General features: G+C 40.4%; 1 long non-coding RNA gene across 1 annotated transcript; it reads right to left on the reverse strand.

The window, feature by feature from the left end:
• Positions 1-5,576: 5,576 nt before the first annotated feature.
• On the reverse strand, positions 5,577-21,162 carry LOC142182324 (uncharacterized). The gene is made up of 3 exons (XR_012711151.1): positions 19,942-21,162; positions 19,577-19,836; positions 5,577-5,928 (listed from the first exon to the last, which is right to left on the reverse strand). It is a non-coding gene; the product is annotated as an uncharacterized LOC142182324 (long non-coding RNA).
• Positions 21,163-23,011: the final 1,849 nt, after the last annotated feature.

Consider the following 23,011-nt stretch of genomic DNA (forward strand, 5'->3'; position numbering starts at 1 on the left):
CTGATAGTCAGGCTTTCTAAAATCTCCAAAAACTTGTTCTCATCTGGGTTTTGGACTGTTGAAAGAAGTTGTTTTTTGCTGAATTGTTGAGCTGACTCTGCTGCTGCTGCTAATTCTTCATTCTCTCTATTTTTCTCTTTGAATTTCAGGTATCTTTCAAACCATGGACAACATGTGAAGTGTATTCATGCAATCCGAATGTGAAATATGATTGAATACAAGTTGTTATTAAGTTTTATTGTCCTTGTTTCTTCCATTTCTTTAGTATTTTGTAATAGGTTAATCTTATGCATGTTATATTAGCTTTCTCATGTTGTGGATATGGTATAAGTTGAATTACTGCTGGTTGTTTTTCTTGTTTGATTCTGCTGAGAGTCTGATGTAGTTCTTAGACTCAAATTAGTTGCATGTTAATCTTGTGGGATGTTTTGCTACTGTCTTATATTAGAGAAGAGTTTAATCAAGGTTTAAATTCCATAGTCCTAAGTTAAATGAAAAACTCTCTTTATTAGGATTTGATCGTATTGGTTCAAGCTGTTATTGATTAAAAAGCTACAGTTTATTAGTTTGTGGTTTTTACTGCTTTCATATGTTTGGTTTGGGTATCTAAACAAATTCAGTAACATGTCAATGTGTTTTGATCTTCAGTTTGAATGTTTAGAGTATTTACTTTAAAAATTACTATGTAGGTAATCATGGTAGTAGTTTAAGTTACTTTAACGAGCAGTATTTCGATTTTTTCTGCATAATTGCATATTAATTAGATAAATGCATTTCATGCCTTACTTTGCTGAAATTGTTCAAGTCCAAAGGAGTTTGAGCCACTGAAGGGGAAATTTAGAGCCAAAGGCTCTTATAATCCCAAATATCCATTTGTGCAGTAGGGATTCGATCCTGAGTCCCGTTCTCTTCCGCGTTCTTCTCTTCACCATGTTTGGGCTCATTTTGGGCATGGACTTGAGGCCATTTGTAAATAGGAATTGCATGCCCTATGGTATTTGGGCCAGTTTCTTGGGCTCAATATCTCATTTAACTGCTGTCAACCCAGGCCGCTTTCAGCCAAAATACTTGATTTCTTATTAGGTTAATTTGAACATTAGTTTAAAATAAATTCAAAATCCTTTAAGCCTTCTTTAATTAGCTAGACTCTTTTAAAATAGGTTGAGGTGTGCCGTATTAGCCAAACATACAAATTATGGCCCTCAAGAGCTAAGTTAAGAAACCCTTTTAATAGAAGTAATTTGTGGCGTGCCATGCCGAATAAAATCTCAAAACCCATGGCCCTCATTTAATTAATTATAACTATTTTAAAATCGAGGTGTGCCATTATTAAATTTTCGAGGGCCCTCGCAAACCTTGTTATTAACTTGAACTATCGTAGTTTGTTTTAGGCCCGATTTAGATTAGTATTGCGATTATCTATACGTTCGTGTAACATAATTGTAATTTTAACTCTAAAAAAGACTCGAGGGATGCGTTCACGCAACTTCAATCAAATTTTCTTAAATAAATAAACAAAGCGTTATTAATTGTGGACATGTTCACGTGACATGATTTTTGACGCGCCAAAGGAAAAGAGTATACGTACGCGTAACTCAATTCTTTAATTATGAATAATCAAGTGATTTAAAAGCGGTAAAAAGATAATTGCACATAGGTCTTAAAAATGAGTAGTTAAACAATTAAGCAAAGTATAAATTGCTAAGCGGCCGTGCTAGAACCATGGAACCCGGGAATGCCTAACACCTTCTCACGGGTTAACAGAATTCCTTATCCAGATTTTCTGGTTCACAAACTTCAAAAGGAAAGTCGAAATTTCCTCGATTTGGGATTTAATATAAACCGGTGACTTGGGACACCAATTAAAATATTCCAAGTGGTGACTCTAAGAATTAAATAAATAATCCCATTTCGAATAATGCCACTTAAATTGGAAAAACTCCCTTATATATCCTCGGGGTGTAAAAAGGAGGTGTGACAAATAGTGTTGTCTCAAATCCTGATACATTTAGCGGCACCTGAATGAATGGAGTGCCGCAAATTGTAGGCCTCCTCAAGGATCAACCCATTCACATTGGGCACACAAATCCGGCCCTACATCCGCAATACCTTGTCATCACAAATAGAAACCTCCTTGGCATCACCATGTTGTAATGTGTCCTTAAGGACAAGCAAGTGGGGTCGTCATACTGACGTGCTATGATGCACTTATACAAAGAAAAGCAAGAAGCCACGCAAGAAAAAACCTGGCTAGGCTTCGAAACATCTAATCTCACAAACTGATTGGCCAAGGCATGAACATCCATGGCTAGTGGCCTCTTAACCATATGTAAAATATGCCAAACTGCCCATACTCTTCACCTTCCTACTCAATGCATCGACAACCACATTGGCCTTTCTATAATGGTATAATATGGTGATATCATAGTCTTTCTGCTAATCTAACCATCTCCGTTGCCGCAAATTAAGGTCCTTCTACTTGAACAGATGCTGGAGACTCCGATGATCGATATAGACATCACATGGAACATCGTACAAATAGGACCTCCAAATCTTCAATGCGTGAACAATGGCCGCCAACTCTAAGTCATGCACATGGTAGTTGTTCTCATGAACCTTTAACTGTCGGTACGCATAGGAAATCACCCTACTGTTTTGCATCACCACCACGCCAAGACCAATATGTGACGCATCACAATACATAGTGTAAGACCCCAAACATGTAGGCAACACCAACACTGGAGTTGTAGTTAATGCATTCATGAGCTTCTAAAAGCTCTCCTCACACTCCTCAGACCATCTGAAAGTGGCACCCTTCTAGGTCAATCTAGTCAAAGGTGTAGCAATGAATGAGAAACCCTCTACAAAATGGCGATAATATTCAGCCAAATCAAAAAAACTTTGAATCTCAGTAGCTGAAGATGATTTGGGTCAACTCTGAAAGGCCTCAATTCTTCAAATCTACCTTGATCCCCCCACGCTACTGAATCAAGCCAAAACTCACACTTGGAGAATTTTGCATATAACTTCTTCTCTGTCAAGGCCTGGAGCACGATCCTCAAATTCTGCTCATGATCCTTCTGGCTGCGAGAATACACCAAGATGTCATTAATGAATATGATGACGAAAGAATCATAGTAGCTCATTCAACTCTACTGGTTCCATACGATATGGTGGAATAGAAATGGGATGAGTGCTCGGTACCAAGTCAATACCAAAATCGATATCCCTATCGGGCGGTATGACCAATAGGTCTGCTGAGAACACATCTAGGAAATCTCTCACTACTTGAACTAACTCAACGGTTGAAGTATCATCACTAACATACCTCACAAAGGTTGTATATGCCTTACACCCCTTCTCAACAATGCGGTGCGCCTTTAGAAATGAGACAAATTTGCTAAGAATATAATCCAATGTACCCCTACACTCCAACCGCGGTCAAACCTGGCATATCCAGTGTTATAGTCTTGGCATGACAATCTCGAATAGCGTGATAGAGAGACAACCAATCTATGCCCAAGATCACGTCATAGTCCACCATACTAAGTAGAAATATATCGATTCTGGCTTCAAAACCATCGATAACGACTAAACACGATCGATAAACATAATCTACAATAATAGAATCACCCATAGGTGTGGACACATATACTAGAGCACTCAAAGAATCACGAGATATATCCAAGTACGGAGCAAAGTAAGATGACACATATGAATAAGTGGAGCCCAAATCAAATAAAATCGATGCATCTCTATGACATACTTGAACCATACCAGTGATAACAATGTCCGATGCAACTGCCTCCTTCCTACCAGGATAGAAACGAGCATGGCCTCCCCCTCTAGGGCGACCTCCTTCCGCCTGACCTCTACCTCTAGCTCATGGTGCAAGTAGAATGGCAACTACAGAAGCAACCATGGCCTATGAGCCCTGTGGAATCCATGGAGCTGGTGTAGTATGTGGAGGTGCACCCCTCATGAGTCTGGGGCATTCCCTCACCACATGTCTAATATCACCACACTCAAAGCAAGCTCTCGGTGGGTGTGGCTGCTGAAATTTACTCTGGCCTGGTCGGCTAGACTGGCCGTTGAAGGCACCCCATGCAGGAGGTACTCTGGACAGTGGCTGAGCAAAATGGGCAACCTGAGACCTTGGAATAGTAGGAGCACCACTAGTAGCTGGAAGTGATGAATGAACTGGGTGACTCACATATCCCATGCCATTTCGGGCTAAAATTGCAGTGTGGCCAGCACTAATTCCTTTAGTACCTCGCAGCCTCTTGGCCTCCCTGTCCTTTCTCCCTCGGTCCCGCATACCCTCCAATCTCTGAGCGATCTCTACCACCTAATGAAACAGAGTATCCGTCTATAACTCTCAAGCCATGCTGAATCTAAGACCATAACTAAGCCCCTTGATAAATCTGCGGACTCGCTCACTGACTGTAGAAACCAAGGCAAGTGCATGTCGGGATAACTCACTGAATCTGATAGAATACTCTAACACTGACATAGTCCCCTGATGCAACTACTTAAACTCTATGTGCTATGCATCCCGAAGAGTCTAGGGAACAAACTCTCTTAAAAACATCTCTAGAAATTGAGCCCAAGTGAGTAGGGCTGCATCAGCTGGCCTACCCCCCTCGTAATCATTCCACTACCAATACGCTGCTCCTGATGGCTGAAATATAGTAAAAGGAACTCCGCTAACCTACAACATACCCATGGTGTGGAGAATACAGTTGCCCTTCTCTAGAAAATCCTGAGCATCATCGGTAATTGTGCCACTAAAAGTGGGAGGATCATACTTCTTGAATATATCAAGTCTCCTTTTCTCCTTGTTAGATGCCTCTGGCCTGACCTGAGGCTGAAGCGGAATAATGTGTTGTGCTGGCATGACACCCGAAACCTGATCAATATGGTCCCACTGCTCTGGATTACGGGCTGTGTGAGTCTGAGCTCCTCCCCAAGCCTGAGATGTAGCTAGTGCAAGGAAATTAACCCTACCTAAGCCAGAGTGCCGAACATGCTCAAAAACTATGCTAGGGTCTCCTGAAGTCCAGGGCCAACAACAAGCGCATCTGGTGCCTGTCCCCCAACCAGAGCTACGGGTGGCTCCTCAGCCGCTACTCGGATAGGTGCTCTAGCCGCAGCACGTGCCCCTCATCGGCCTCTACCCCGCCCTCAACCTCTCACAGCTCTAGAGGGGGCGTAGGTGTTTGATCATATGATCCATCAGTGTGTGTCCTTAGCATCTATGATAGAATATAAAGACAAAGACTCAGATTTCAAATCAACAAATTCGCACGATAGGAATCAAAGAAGTGGATTTTCCTAATAGTTTTGTAGCCTCTCGAAGATAAGTACAGACACCTCTGTACCAATCCGCTAGACTCTACTTAACTTGCTTATGACTCATAACATCTAAGAACAAAGGGTTCTAATACCAACTTGTAACAACTCCAAAGTCACACCTTAAGATATTGTGATGACACCTACTCTCTAAGACTAGGTAAGCCTAATATACGTAAAGATTTAGCGAAAATAATGATTTAAATATCAACTTAAATGGGTAATGTATCATGATAGAACCAAAAAGTACAGCTGTCAATATTCCTAAAACCTGGTAGAACCAAGTCATAAACTCTACAAAGGGTACACTAATAATATCAAAATACAATACTGTTTTGAACTAGAAATAACAGTAATACAATTAAAAGCAGAAGGTGACTCCGAGGCCTACAAGTGTCAAGCAGGTATACCTTGAAGTCTCCGAGTAACTGATAAAATCACTAACGTCCGGCTCGAACGGATGTACCTATATCGGCACAACAATGTGCAGAAGTATAACATGAGTACAACATAATGGTACCCATTAAGTATCAAACCTAACCTCGGTAGAGTAGTGATGAGTCCTGGTCAAGACACCTAATAGGACAAAAAAATTGAACAGAGTATAATATAGACTAATAACAGAAGGCGAGTAAATGAACGATAACAAAGTTGTACAATAATGTAGGCTAACAATGGAATTTAAGGCAATAAAGATAGCAAGGAGTGAACACATGATAAGAACAACAAATAATTGAATACAGACAAATACAAGTAAGATAAATGAGGAAATAACAAAAACTGTTCAACCAACAAGCCCTTTTAACAAAGAATGTACAACAAGAATCACAACCGAGGCACCACACCTTATATCCACATTTTCACAATTTACAAATCACAATCTTCCTCATGTCGCTGCGTGAGCCTTGCATTTGTATTTTGAAAACGTTTCCTGACATGTCTACATGTGCTTTAGCCCCCTTATCTCGCCGTGTTTCTTCAACTAATTCCCTTATTAGCAACATGCGCATAAATCCCACCTTATGTTTCCGCATGCACATCAAACCCTATTCTTATGCCTCCGCATACACAATAATATCACAACACAGTAACAAATCGCACCACACGTGGTTATATGCCACAATTTGCTAAAATCAACAATATAAACATTACCATAACACATTGCACACGACTCAATCACAATATGTACAAGAGTCTTAATAACAATAATAAATGAGAAGCAACTCGACAAGAAATGATATATCAATAACCACAACTTTAACCTCAATGTGCAAATAGCCTTCACAACAACTTCAATAACCCACAATTTAGGTAATTCCCATGTAATGGCATCTTGCAAATTCAAGTGCAAAACATAAACTTATATATGAAGAGATATCATGGAATAGAAACTAAGTCTAATGCACGAGAACAACTTAACAATGGAAGAATGGCATGTAACAACAACTACAATAAAATGCATGTGAGAGTAACTTTGACAATAGAAGCTAGAACATATAATGACAACTTCAATTAAAGCACGCAAGAATAAAATTGACAACAAAAGATAGAACAATAAATGATAACCTCAATTAAGTGCTTATAACAACCCTAAGATTCTAATCTGGTCAAATAACACATATAAGCCTGTGTACACACCGATCACCTCATGTACACGTCTGTCACATACTTCAATTAGCACAATAAGCCTAAATCCTAAGGCGTAGCTCCCCCACACAAAGTTATGCAAGATATTTACCGCAACTAGGCCAAATCAATACTCAAAAATAACTTCTCCCTTAAAAATCGCATCCACGCGGCTCAAAATCTAACAAAAAATGACTTAATATTATCACACAATGCAAGGAAAATCAATTACGATAGATAAAGTTACAATCTTTACAAAATTCTCCAAAAATCGATAAAAGTCAACCCCAGGCTTGTCCGGTCAAACCCAAGTCTAAAGGTTGATCTTGACTACTCATAAACCCATGAGTCTATATATGTGTTTTATTTTTAAATCCGAGTCCAATTCGACTCTCGAAACCCAAATTTTTATTTTTCAAAACTTAGACAAATATCCCCATAATTTCTCTATGATTCTCATAAATTTAATGTTAAATCTCATATATAATCATGAAATATAGTTAGAAGTTGATTAAAACTACATACCCAATGATTGTAGATGAAAATCCCCTCTCAAAATTGCCTCCTACCGAGTCTAGGGTTCTAAAATGAGAGAAATGAGATGAAATCTCAACTTTCTAGCCTTTTGTTCAGTTGCAGATATCGTAATTGCGACATTAGGTTCGCAATTGTCAATAAAATATCGAAATTGTGGCTACTGACAGCCTAAGGGGTAAGTCGCACATGCGACATTGGCTTCGTATTTGCGAAGCCTACCCCCATCGCAAATGTGACATAATTAACGCAAATGCGATACTACCTAGTCTAGCCTATTTTTCGCAAATGCGATCTAGGCATCGAAAATGCGATACGTGAGGCCCCTCTACTATGATCACAATTACGATGCTAGTGTTCTCAATTGCGACATCAGAGACACCAGCACACTAGTAACCTGATTCAGTTCAAACCTATTTTGAAATACATCCGAAACTCACCCGAGCCCTCGCGGCTCCAAACCAAATATCCACACAAGTCTAAAAATATCATACGAATTTCTCGCGCGTTCAAAACACAAATATAATGTTTAGAACTATGATACCAAATAATACCAATTTTGCAGACAAGTCCCAAATAGAAAAACGGACCTATTACAAGTCCCAAAACAAATTTCGATCCCGATAGCCAAATGTCAACCTACGGCCAAACTTGGAAATACTTCTAAACCTCAAATTGCCAACTTTCTGCAAAACAAGTCAAATCAACCTAGGGACATCCAAATTTAAATCCGGGCATACGCTCGAGTCCAAAATCACGATACAAACATATCGGACCCATCAAAACACCGTTCTGTGGTCATTTTCACAAAAGTCAAACTTTGGCCAATATTTTCAACTTAGGTTTCTAAATAAGGAAATAAAGGATCTAAATCAACCCAAAACCTTCCCGGAACGAAACTAACCAACCCCGCAAGTCGTAAAACTACAAATACACATGTGTGAAGCATCAAAAGAGAAACGGGGCTCAAATACATAAAATGGTCGGTCGAGTCGTTACTGTCACACCTCTTTTTTGCCATGCAACCCTATTACGAGGTTGAGTTAGAAAAGTTTTTCCAATTGAAGTGACATTTTGAAAATGGATTATTTATTATTTAGAGTCTGTTGACACCCAATTTTTTCCTATATATTTTCAATATGAAAAATAACTTAAAAATAGCACATATATGCATATATAAGCATGTCCAAGTGTTTTATTATTTTTTCATAATTTTAAAGGTTTTTTAATTGATTTATTTTCCCCTTTTTATCCATAAAATCCCCAACAACTATTTCTAAAATTATTATTTTGAGGATTCATATATTGGATATTATTATTTATGCCAAAATATGGCTAAAGTAATTTTTACATATTTTTACAATTTTATTTAGTATTTTTAAAGCTAAATTGCAAATAATTGCAATATTAGCCATTTTAAGGTTTAATTATGTTTATATGCATAAAGTTGGCTCCTATATTTTTAAATTGTTAATTATGTATTATAAATCACATTAGTACTTTAAATTAGTTTTCAGAAATTATTTACTATTTTTTATAAATTAAATAAGGGAAAAGTGGCTATTTAAAATATAACCACATTGGCTTGCAATTATAGCCCAAATCAAACCCCAATCCCAATTTTTAATTAAAACCCGACCCTAACCCAATTAAATCCCACCCAAACCCGAATCCCTACCTACTCCATTCAATCTAGATCGTTGATCATTCAAATCAACAGTCTCCATTCCCCCTTCCAAAATTAAACCAAACGACCCCCCCTTCTCCCAAACCCTCTCATCTCTCTCTCTATCTCTGGTTCTCTCTAGAACCTTCCCCCTTCCCTCCTCTCTAATGAACTTCATCCACCTTCTCCGGCCATCTCCTTGCCTGAATCCATGGTGGTCTCACCACCTACCAGCCTTATGGCTCCCTATTGAGCATGTGTCAATGTTTTGAGGCCCTCAAGTGAACCAGAGGTGGTTCACTTGCCTCCCATGGTTTCTCATGCCATTCTCCAGCCATCCATGGTTGTTCGAGTAAGATCTATGACTTTTTCGGCTAGATCGATAACTTTTCGAAGTTTTTCTCACTTTTCTGGGTTCTCCGAAACCCTAACTTTAAAGATTTTCCCATCTTCTTGCAGATCTGCCTTAGATCTGCATATATTATGAACCTCTTGGTGTTTTTCTCAAAGGTTTCCCCGATGTTTTCAAAGTGACTCTCCGTCATCAAGATTAGGATTTCTTAACTTCTTTTAAAAAAACTTCTCCTTTGATTTTCAGTGTTGTCATATGATTTGTTTATGTTTTCTTCTACCTGATTCATCATGTTGAAAACCCTAAATATTTTTTGGTTTTATCCGGGGTTTTGGAACTATCTTTGTTCACTTGATTTATATGTATACCTGTTTGGATTGGGTTCTCTATGGTTAGATCCTTTTCTTTGTTCGTCTTAGCTGATTCTGAGTTCTCACCGCTTTTTAACTCTGTTAAAATCCTAATTTCCTAAAGATTTCTTCACTTGTTACTGTGAGTTTTAAATACTCTCTTTACTTGTTTCTGTGTGTTGACCTGATCTTCTTTACCTGTTAGGTTGGTTTTTACCCTGGTTCTATGTGATAGCCATGACTACTTGACTTTGTTAATTACCATGCTTCAAGTAGTCCTTAGTCATGTCACTTCTGTATGTTTGTGTTCATCTAGTTTGTTTCTTTTGTCAATATGATTGACCTTGCATGTCTGATACATCTGTTCCTTCTTCCCTATTTATATGTCAAAGTGCAGAATCATGAATCCCCTTTTGATTGATCCTGATTTCCTTAAGATACGGTTTAATTGCAAGGTTTTCTTATAAACCCCTAAATTTTACTCGTTTGTTTAAAGTTGATTGATTCTATTCCCTTATTTACTCTGGTGCTTCATTCTTGCTGAATCCTTTTCCCAAATTAGTGTATTCTGTACATAGACTCAATTATATGCCTTATAATTTTACTACCGCTTATATCGTAAAAATCAATCTTTCTAAAATTGATTTTCTTTCCTTAATTATCCCTGTTAGTATCCGTTTGAGCTGTAAATCCTTGATCAAGGGAGGTACTTATATTAATGGGATTCTAATTGTGATTACTTTCATATTTGTATTAAACCTTTACTTGTTACCTTATTTTCACTTATTTTTAGAACTATAAATACCTTAAATCTTTCATTAACAAGACACGAACTTTTAGTTCAGAACACATATATATACACTCAAACTCTCTCTTCTTTCTCTACTATTTGTGCTACTGCTTTGTCTATCCGGCTGAAAGCCAAGGCTCCACTGTGGAACTCTGATTGCTTTACTTTTTCTGCATTTTGCTTCTTCAACTGGTATGTTCCTAGTTCAAATTCTGAAACTCAACTCTATGTGTTCCCTTGTTTGTCAATCCATGTCTCTTTTTGCACTTATTTAATGGCTCATGTTAAATTGCACTTCTTGTTTACTGATTTACTCAGCATGCCTAAAATTCTGCCCTCCCTTGTTCAAATGTAATCAGCATGTTTACTTGTTCCTGTTTATGCCCCTCAACTAGTATGTCTCCTAATGTACTTGATTAACACTAATTCATGACTAATTATGGGTTTCTGATTTGGGTCCTCTATGTCCCCAACCCCTACTTCCCTGTTTGTAACTGCTGAAGCTGTAATTCTCTGAACTTGTTCTGTGTGTGTTGCTATTGCCCCTATCCCCTTTTCCTTTCAAAAACTATTTTCCTTAAGCAACTGTTCTGTTGTCTTTTGCAAACTCACTTCAAACATGCTATTTTCAAAACTGTTTTCCTACTCAACTCCATTGAGTCTATGTCAAGCAGTCCCACATGCACTCTTAGACCATTAGGTTCTGCCCCTTTTTGTGTGAGCCTTACCTTGGGACCCTTGACCTCCCTCTGAATTTGGACACATAAGAGCTGGCCCTTTCACACTACACTTACTCTTGGTTATGCAATCTGGGTGTGAGCATTGCCCGGGATCCCTTGAGGTCCTTAGGGAACTCTGACACACCCCAGATATGAGAAAGGCTATGGAACAATATTGGCATTTGAGGTGGTTTATTACATAACTCAGAGAGGTACTCCTAATCAGGCTTCCTATAGTGTAGCTTCTTATTTTTCATTTCCACTTATGTAATTCAATCACATGGTCTATAATAACTTGTAAACAAGTATGGGGCTAGCTAGTAAAAAGGGATGGGGAAATATGCATGCTATAGTTGTTAGAGGGTAGAAAAACATGTTACTGGGGTTATATTCCTAATTATGCTTTAGAAATGATGCTCTTAGGACCTTTTTTTCCTGCTTCAACATCTCATCCATCACTAATCCATGTTTTGATCACTTAGAAATCATGCTCCTAGGACAATAACAACATTGGCATAAAAACTGTTACTCATGATGTCGTATTTCAACAATTCTGAAACTATTGTGTACATTTAGAAATCATGCCTTAGGGACTCTACCATTTGCATGTGCATATTAGATATCATGTTCTAATATCCTGATTGTATTTTTGTTTAAAACGCCTAGTTAATTACTGATTCATGAAAAGGTAGTAAAGTAATAATTTTCACATTGTGATGTTTTTGAATCAAATTGGTAACAATCTCTGCAACTAGAACATCATGCTCTTAGGGTAAAATAATCTCGAACTGTCTTAATAATTCTGAATAACTGCTGTATACTGATTATGCCTAGGCAAGCCTTAGGTAATTACTTAAATAAAACTGGAACTTTCTTTATCTAATTATCAACTGTTAAAGTTAGTAGTCAAACCTGACTCGAAATTCTTTTCTGAGTCATGTAATAAATCTGGTCCTGATGTTATCACTTAGACACCCTGCTTTAGGATTCTGAATTTAGATTTAGTTGTGCGTGCGTCATGCTACCTCTATGCATTATTTGTGGAGGTATACATGAGCCTTCTACTTGATTATATGTTCCCCCCCAAGTGCAGTCTTATATGTTTTGTATGTCCCTTTAGTATTTTTTCCTTTAAACCTGAGAGTTTGCCTTGAACCTCCTTATTATAGGAATAGGAGTCCTAAATTTCTCCGAGACTGATAGGAAGGGATGGGTAACAACATGCAATAGGGGTCGAGACCAACCTTCGCTCTAATTACCTTCATAGGGTGGGAAAGGGTAGATATGGACATAATAACCGGTGCGCTAATACCACGTGTAGCCCCTCTTTTGAGGAGTGTCATATCGGGTATTGCATTGATGTGATCCATATTACAAACAAACCTAGGACACCCTCTTTACATTCATAAGTATGCTTAAATTGTAACTCTTTTCAAAACCTTGCTTTCATTAATCGTTTTCAAACACTTGTGTATTTAAATCCCCTATTATTTGAGCCCTACTTGTTTATTTACTAATTGCACAAATTCATAAAAACTGTCTGGCCGGGAACAACACTAGTGGATCCTGAGGGGTGCCTAACACCTTCCCCTTAGGATAATTTCAAGACCTTACCCTATCTTTGGTTATTCAAACGTAGTTGTAGATAAACCTTATGGGTGTCCTAACGCACCTAAAAATTGTTAGGTGGTGACTCTTCAAAAAATGCAAACCTTGTTCCCAAAAGGAATGAGTTGCCCCATACCCAAATGTCATGAACCCGATTTCGCGGAAGGAAAAAAAGGGGGGGCGCGACAACATGGATACTCTGCTGAGGATTTTTAGGATTTTACCATTTCAGATTGTTCTTGTGAATTTGTACCTCCCTATGTGCAATTATTTGTTCAATTTCTTTAAGCATTTAATTTCTTCTTCAAAAGCAAAACTGACATATCTTTCTTGTTTCCCTCCTTTACTGTTGCTTTAAATTATAAAACTGCTGTCTTTATCGCTTTCTTAAACGTGCAAATACATGTAAACATGCTTTTAATTATTGCATAATCATGCTCAACATTATACTCCACTTGTGCCAAACAAATACTATAGCAACGCTTGATGAGTGGTTGTACTTCCTATATCATTACCCCCTAAATTCGGAAAGGCATATTTTCGGTAAAATTAGTCGATCAACGGCGCAGTCAACAGTTCTGTGCCTTCCCCCTTGAGTTGTCCGCTCAAGGGTACCAGTCTAAAACCCTATAGAAACCTCGCTCTGTTTAAATTGTGCATGCATCATGGTCAAACCTAACCGGGTTAGTTATGTTGTCCACATAATGATTCTTTAAGATAGCCTTGTCCAAAGTCCATTGGGTTCCCTAAAACCCAAACGGACATCATCACGTTTTGTGCATTTATTTGGAGAACTAAAAGCTGCATGCTAATTGTTGATATTAAATAGTCGAGTCTGGTGGGGGTAAGAGCCTAACCTTATTTGTCTTGTAGAAATATAAGGCACGAAGTCCCCAAATTCAGCATGGTCACCAACATCCACCCAAGATTGCTAGCTGGTGGAGAGATTTACACTCTAGTGACCAAACCCTCGTCAGAAAATGTTTGGGCAATCTACCATCCCTCCTAGAGGTCCAACCTAACAACATGATAATAGAAGCTGCTACCTTATTTTGGGATAGCGAAAGGGCCGTGTTCCGCTTTGGGGACGTCGAAATGACACCTTTGCTAGAGGAGATAGGAGGACTGGCCGGTCTAGTGTAGGAAACTCCAGGTTTGTTAATGCCTGAGAACCGCAAAGGCAAGGGTTTCCTTAAAATGATGGGTTTGAAGAAGAATGCAGAATTGGTATGCCTAAAGGAATCATACATCCCTTTTGACTACCTGTATGAAAGGTACGGTCACAGCAAACCATACCGTTTCTACCCTAACGAGTTTTCCATTACGTCCTTGGGACACATCCATCGTAGGGTTTTCGTCTTCATGTTCTGTTTCCTGGGTCTGATCGTGTTTCCGATGAAGAAAAGGAGAATCCATACCAAGTTGGCTATGGTAACCAAGGCCCTAATGGAGGGGATTGGTGGGCAGGCATTCAGCATTGTACCCATGATCATTGCAGACATATACCGAGCCTTAGAGAAGTGTCAACGACCAGCAAAACACTTCGAAGGCTGAAATCTACTACTTCAACTCTAGCTCGTAGAACATCTCCAAAAGGGCAAATACCGACAAGAAATTTAGCGGAGGGACTGGGATGACCACATCGCTTTCCATCATCCAAAGCGAATGAATTACATCCCTGACATGTTCGCTCAGCCTGAGAATGCAAAAGGATGGGTTGAGCTTTTTGATAATATGATTGATGAATAGGTTCAATGGATGTTTGAGTGGTTCCCGACAGAAGAGTTCATCGCCCTATCCAGAGATGCACCTTTCCTGATACTGATTGGTCTAAGAGGAACATACCCTTACGTCCCTCTTAGAGTGATGAGGCAAGCTGGTAGGAAGAAAGTTATACCCAGGGTCGACAAGATGAGCCATTTCAGAGATGACTTCCAAAATGATGATAGTCCCTACAAGTGCCAAGCCCAACACATGTGGCATTGCAAGATCGTAATGGGTAAAGACACCATCGATCCAGACAGATATCATGCTGGTTGTACTCCTTTCTATTCAGGTTGGTTGGAAGACAATCATGATGGTCTGGGCCAGCCAAGGTTCGTTCGAGGTCACAGAATTATAGATGAAAAGGCCGAGGCGCAAGTCAAGTACAACCAGCTGCACAAAAGGATCCGCGAGTACGAGAGCGAACATCACGAGATACAAGAGTCCAACTAGAAGCTGATTAAGGAATGGAAGGACATGGCTATTAGTGCCAACAAAAGGCTAGGATACTTGGAGCGAGGCATAGTAGAACTGGAGAGAAAGTTTCTCAAAAGGGTTGAAGATTGTCAAAAAGCTGAAGGGACCGAAGGTGGACATCTAGCCAGAGCATACCTGTTGTTGGGACTTCGCGAGTTGGGCAAGCTGTTCGACGGAGCCAAGGATGCCGAATCTAGGGAAGGTCCTTCTGGGACCAAATAGATGGGAACTTACTTTTTTGCTCTATGAATGTAATAAGGACCATGGCCATTAGTGACTTTATTTCTTGTTTATTGTTTTGGGATTCGTCTATTTTTATAAATAAAATGAGGCATTTAGCATCCTAAGTTCTCCAAGTCAATTCGTCGCTAAGCCTACCTCAGGCACAAAGAGGTTCCTAAATTAGGACATGCTTTACATTCCCACACTATGTTTTTAAATATTGCAATACTTTTTATACTCCCCACTGACTTGATTACCTTTTGTTTTATTTTTGTTTTATTATTCTCCTCCCCAAAGGTTAGTTCGTGCACTCTGGCATCATCATCTTATTCCAGGAGATCCAGGGGCCCTCCACCCACTCCTCTTAGTCCTGTTAAAAGCAAGAACAAAGGCAAGATGGAAGATTTGAACAATATCAGGAAGGAGAATCACACTGAATGTGTTGAGGCCACTAATGGCCATGGTATTCGGGTTCCTAACAAGAATGTGTCACACCTTGAACAGAAATTGGTGAAATTTCAGGAAGAGCTCGATCAGGTTCGGAATCTGACAAGCCTGTAATTTTCCCTCAGCACCCTAGATGTCATCTTCCCCAACACTCAAAACCCTACACCTCCTCAAAATATCCCAAAACAACAGAATCATCCCGCTCCTCAACATCATGTTGCTCCACCAAAGAACCAATGTAACACCTGTCATACCCCAAACAATACTCCACTACTCATCCTAGAACCTCAAAACTCCACCAACGACCATTTCCACACCCATACACCAGGCCACCATAACACTCCTATCTATGTAGAGACCATGCCACACTCTACCCAGCCTATCTCAGGCACACCTAAGTATGATGAAAAGGATCTACTTATCAGGAACTTGGTTGAGGAGCTTAAGAAATTGACCAGCCGGATTCAGGGTGTTGAGGGAAGCAAAGGAATCGAGGAGCTGAACTATGAGGATCTTTGCATACAACCTGATGTCGAACTGCCTGAGGGGTACAAACCTCCTAAGTTCAAAATATTTGATGGTACGGTTGATCCAAGGGTCCATCTGAGGACATATTGCGACAAGCTGGTTGGAGTAAGGAAGGCTGAAAGAATCCGCATGAAGCTGTTCATGAGGAGTTTGAAAGGAGATGAATTATCTTGGTACATCAGCCAAGATCCCAAGAAGTGGTCAAGCTGGGTAGGCATGGCATGCGACTTTATGGATAGATTCAGTTTTAATAGAGAGAATGCACCATACGTATTCTATATACATAATTTGAAGAAGAAGCCCACAGAGACATTTCGCGAGTATGCTACTTGCTGGAGGTCCGAAGCTGCTAAGGTCCGATCTGCCTTAGAAGAGGAGCAAATGAACAAGTTCTTCGTCCGGGATTAGGACCTACAGTACAATGAGCAGCTGATGATGATTGAGAACCACAAGTTTTCCGACATTATCAAATTGGGTGAAAGAATTGAAGAAGGTATCAAAAATGGTATGGTTACAAATTTCGAAGCCTTGCAATCTACGAATAAGGCTTTACAGTCTGGTGGTGTGTCCAAGAAAAGGGACGTAGGGGCCGTGATGGTTGCACAAAGGACCAAATCTTCTCTCAAATACCAAACTTACCCAACACCTCCCCTCACATACCAGCCAACCCCAAATTACCAAGCACCCTCACCATCATACCAAGCTCTGCCACCAACTTATCAGTCATCTTCACCTCCTACATATCAACCTACTTCACCTAGATACTCCCAACCCGCTCATGTCTACCAAACTTATAATGCTCAAACATCCCACTATCAATCACCCTCTGCACGCCAAAACTTCCCTAGACCTCGACCTAATTTTGATCACAAACCTCCAAAACAATATACAAACATCGCTGAACCCATTGACTAGATGTATGAGAGACTCAAAATTGTTGGTTATGTCACCCCCATCCCCGCTGCAACCCCTGAGAATCCTTCCCAATGTGTTAACCAAAACAAATCCTGTGCATACCACTCCGGCATGAAAGGGCACGCCATCGATGAATGTCGTTCCTTGAAAGACAAGATCCAGTCTTTGATTGACAACAAGATCATTATGGCAAAAGAACCCGCTCCAAATGTCCGCAACAACCCTATGCCAGACTATAAGGGTGGAGGTATCCACATGATTGAAATAGAAGATGACTGTGATCCCGAGGGATCAATTGGGTTGATCACATAAGGTGATGACCCAAAGAAACCAACAATTACTCTCAATCCAATCATAGTCCAGATCCAACAGTCTGAGGACGCTGAGGTGAATATGTCTGTACCACTTGAGTTTGAATCAGCACCATCCGCAAAGACACCGACACCAGTTGAGGTTGAATTTGTGTCTCCGGCAAATGCACCCGTACCATTTGAGGTTGCAATTTTGCCACCCAAGGCACATGTTCCATTCGGAGTAAGGATAGCCGCGCCGATCCCAGTGGTGATGTCAACCATGACACCAATATATACAAATATTGTACCTTGGGACTATACAGCCGAGGCAAGAAGGAATGGCAAGGTCAGGATTGAAGAAACTGTCACAGCACAAGGTATTACAAGAACTGGTAGAGTCTATACCCCTGAACATTTAGGTGAATCAAGCAAGCAGGCCTCCAATCGGCCACCCCTCATTGAGACAGGTCCAGACTATATTTGGAAGAAGATACAGGCCAAGGAATATTCGGTCATCAACCAGTTAAACAAGACGCCAGCACAAATCTCCATTCTCTCTTTGCTACAAAATTCTGAGGCGCACAAGAATGCTATGTTAAAAGTGCTAAGTGAGGCATACGTACCAAGTAACATCACTGGCTGGGAAATGGCTAACATTGTAGGACAAGTGCTGGAAAGCCATAAGATCACCTTTTATGAGGACGAGCTGCCACCTGAAGGGTTGGGCACAACAAGGCATTGCACATTACTGTGTAATGCGAAGATTATTTCATCACCAAAATCCTGATCGATGGAGGCTCCAGTCTCAACATTTGTCCACTGGTAACACTTAAGAAGCTGGGTAAAGGATTGCACGAGATAAAAGATGGAGCAATCAATGTGAAAGCCTTCGATGGTTCTCAGAGGTCCACCATTGGTAAGATTATTCTATGCTTGCAGATGGGGCCAACCTGGTTCGAGGTCGATTTCCAGGTGATAGATGTACCAGTATCCTACAACCTGCTGCTGGGGCGGCCATAGATTCATGCTACTGGGGCCGTAGCATCAATGCTGTATCAGACAGTAAAGTTCGAATGGAATCACTAGGAAGTGATCATTCACGGTGACGGTAGTAACCCTATATACAGTCGCCAGACCATTCTGACGATTGAGGGAAGAAGGAAGCTGGGTGGAGAAACTTACCACCACATTGAACGGGTCAATGCTATCAACAAAGACAAATGGTGGGATAGCAAAATCGAGAGTATACTAAGTTGGAGTGGGTACAAACCTAGCAAAGGGCTCGGCAAGAACCTCCAAGGAATCTCTAAACCCATAAAACTCAAGAAACATGGCACTACCTTCGATCTGGGATATGATTACACTTGGGAAGAATTCAACAACTGGTTGCCACCATGGCGCGGTCCTTACTACCTACTGGAGCAGCCAATACCGCATCTGGGTCAGACCTTCCAAGCGGCTGACATTATTTATGGTTTAGACGAAGAAGAAACACTTGCAGCAGTGAAGAACTTATTTCTAGAGGATAGTGATATGGACTGTTGTGTTATTCTCTAGGAGGAGGGGGAGGAAGGACCTTACATACAGGCTGTGAGCAGAGGGGAACATCTCAATAATTAGACCATCAAGACAACCAAAGCCCGACGAGCCTCGGGGTAGCAAGGCTAAAACAAGCATTATTCACTGTTTTATTTACTAAAAGATTTTCTTTCCGTATTTTTCAATTCCCACAATAAGACCTTCAATGTTCAAAGCAGTTATTCAATTTATCAAAAGTATTTTTGATTTTTCTTATGAATTAATATTTATTATCATTTTCTCTCATTACTTTACCCATACAACATTACTATTACTTATCTTGATGAACTAATGACTGTGACATGCAATGAGACAATGAAACAAACAGATATTGATTCAAAGGAAGATGACATACCTGACGAGATTGTCAAAGAAGTTGAGAACATTGAGAACAGACCTAAGTCCAACCTGAATGAGACTGAAGTTTTCAACCTGGGCGATGCGGAAAACATCAAGGAAACACGAATCAACATTCACCTATCGCCATCAGAGAAGAAAGAATATACAAAATTTCTAAAAGAGTATGAGGACATATTCGCCTGGTCGTATGATGACATGATTGGTCTAAGTACGTCTAGTGTGGCTCACAAACTGCCAACCGATCCAATGTGTCCACTGGTAAAACAAAAGCTCAAAAAGTTCAAGCCTGATATGAGTTTGAAAATCAAGAAAGAAGTCAACAAGCAGATCAAAGCTAAGGTTCTCAGGGTAGTGGAATACCTGACATGGTTAGCCAATATTATGCCAGTGCCGAAGAAGGATACGAAGGTCAGAGTCTGTGTCGACTACCGGGATCTCAACCGGGCTAGTCCGAAAGATGACTTCCCTTTTCTAAATATACACATCCTGATTGACAATTGCGCTAAGCATGAGCTATAGTCATTCAAGGATTGCTTCGCTGGTTATCATCAGATCTGGATGGATGAGGAGGATGCTGAGAAAACAGCTTTCATTACACCGTAGGGAGTGTACTGTTACAAGATGATGCCATTCGGCCTTAAGTATGCATGGGCCACCTACATGAGAGCCATGACTACCATTTTCCATGATATGATACACAAGGAGATAGATGTATATGTGGATGATGCTATTATCAAATCCAAGAAGGCCACTGACCACATGGAAGATCTGATGAAGTTCTTTAATAGACTGTAGAGATACAACCTGAAACTAAACCCTGCAAAGTGCGCATTTGGGGTTTCTGCTGGGAAACTGCTTTGGTTTATTGTGAGCCGCCGAGGAATAGAACTGGATCCATCAAAAGTCAAAGCCATTCAGGAATTACCACCGCCAAAGAACAAGAAGGATGTGATGAGTTTCTTGGGAAGGCTCAACTATATCAGCCGGTTCATAGCACAATCCACAGTTATCTGTGAGCCAATCTTTAAGATGTTGAAGAGGGATGCCGCTACCAAATGGACTGATGACTGCCAGAAGGCCTTCGACAGAATCAAGGAGTACCTATCAACACCAGCAGTATTAGTCTCGCCCGATCCAGGTAGACCCTTACTACTCTACCTTGTAGTGTTAGATGGAGCTTTCAGTTGCGTTTTGGGGCAGCATGATGAAACAGGGAGGAAGGAACAAGCCATTTATTATCTCAGTAAGAAGTTCACCCCGTACGAGGCTGGGTATTCTCTATTGGAATGCACCTGTTGTGCTTTGACTTGGGTAGATCAGAAACTGAGACATTACTTCGGTGCCAATACTACATATCTCATATTGAGAATGGATCCCTTGAAGTACATCTTTCAGAAACCCATGCCCACTGGGAAGCTAGCCAAGTGACAAATCCTGTTGAGTGAGTTCGACAATGTTTACGTAACTCAAAAAGCGGTCATGAGACAAACATTGGTATACCACCTTGCTGAAAACCCCGTGGATGGAGGATACGAACCCTTGAAAACATATTTTCCTAATGAAGAGGTATCATTCATACGAAAAGACATTGTGAAATCCTATGACGGTTGGAGAATGTTCTTGGATGGAGCAGAAACTTCAAAGGAGTTGGCATAGGAGCAGTCTTAATATCAGAAACCGGTCAACATTATCCGGTGTCTGCCAAACTCAAGTTTCCCTGTACCAACAATATGGCCGAGTATGAAGCCTGCATCTTAGGTCTCAAAATGGCCATTGACATGAACGTTCAAGAGCTGCTAGTGATTGGAGATTCAGACTTACTTATACATCAGGCACGAGAAGAATGGGCAACCAAGAACTCCAAGATACTCCTGTATCTGCATCATGTATAGGAATTGAGAAAGAGGTTCACAATGACGGAATTTCATCATGTTCCTAGAGTCCATAATGAGTTCGTCGATGCATTGGCTACCCTATCATCTATGATACAACATCCAGACAAGAATTTCATTGACCCCATTCCGGTGAAAATCCATAATCAGCCAGCTTACTGTGCCCAAGTTGAAGAGGAAGTAGACGGAAGGCCTTGGTTTCATGATATCAAGGAATATTTGGCAAAAGGAGAGTACCCGGAGCTTGATAATCCTATTCAGAAACGCACACTTTAGTGATTGTCCAACAATTTCTTTCACAGAAGAGGAATCTTATATAGGAGGACTCCTGATTTAGGACTATTAAGATGTGTCGACGCAAAGGAAGCATCCAGGCTACTAGAGAAAATTCATGTTGGGACCTGCGGTCCACATATGAACGGTTTTATCTTAGTAAAGAAGATAATCCGGGCTGATTACTTTTGGATGACTATGGAAACAAACTACATCAGTATGTTCGAAAATGCCACCGTTGTCAGATACATGCAGACATGATAAAGGTTCCTCCAAGAGAACTTCACACAACAAGCTCACTGCGACCATTCGCCACCTGGGGAATGGACGTTATTGGACCAATCAAGCCTGCCGCTTCCAACGGACACAGGTTTATCTTGGTAGCCATAGTCTATTTCACCAAATGGGTCGAAGCAGCATCTTACAGAGCAATAACTAAGAAAGTCGTGGCAGACTTTGTCCGCGACCGCATTGTTTGTCGATTCGGGACTCTAGAGTCAATCATTACTGATAATGGCTCCAACCTCAATAGCGACTTGATTAAAGCTATGTGTGAAACTTTATAGATCAGACACAAGAATTCCATAGGCTATAGGCCTCAAATGGATGGAGTTGTAGAAGCCGCGAACAAGAATATCAAGAAGATATTAAGGAAAATGATAGAAATGCATAAACAGTGGCACGAGAAGTTATCATTTGCTCTATTAGGGTATCGCACCACATTCCGCACATCAACCGGGGTAACCCCCTATATGCTGGTTTATGGTACAGAGGCTTTCATTCCCGCCGAGGTAGAAATTCCTTCCATAAGGATCATACAGGAAGTTGAGCTCGACGACACAGAATAGGTAAATAGTCCTTATGAGCATCTAGCCCTTATAGACGGGAAGAGAATGAATGTAGTCTGCCATGGTCAACTCTATTAGAACAGAATGTCTAGAGCATTCAACAAAAGATTCAAGCCAAGACAGTTCACACCGGGACAGCTGGTGTTAAAGAAAATTTTTCTGCATCAAGATGAAGCCAAAAGGGAAGTTCTCTCCCAACAGGCAGGGTCCATACATGGTTCACCGGGTTTTGACAGAAGGAGCCCTCATACTTGCAGAAATGGACGGAGAAGTCTGGCCAAAGCCGATCAATTTAGATGCAGTCAAGTGTTACTATGTGTAATCTTTATGCTTTCCTTATATGATGTAAATTGAACTACGCCTGACCTGATTCCCGTTTAAGAGAGGATACGTAGGCAGCCCTATGATTTTGGTCAC

This window comes from Nicotiana tabacum, chromosome 1 (genome assembly GCF_000715075.1).
Source record: "Nicotiana tabacum cultivar K326 chromosome 1, ASM71507v2, whole genome shotgun sequence".
NCBI classification, from domain to species: domain Eukaryota; kingdom Viridiplantae; phylum Streptophyta; class Magnoliopsida; order Solanales; family Solanaceae; genus Nicotiana; species Nicotiana tabacum.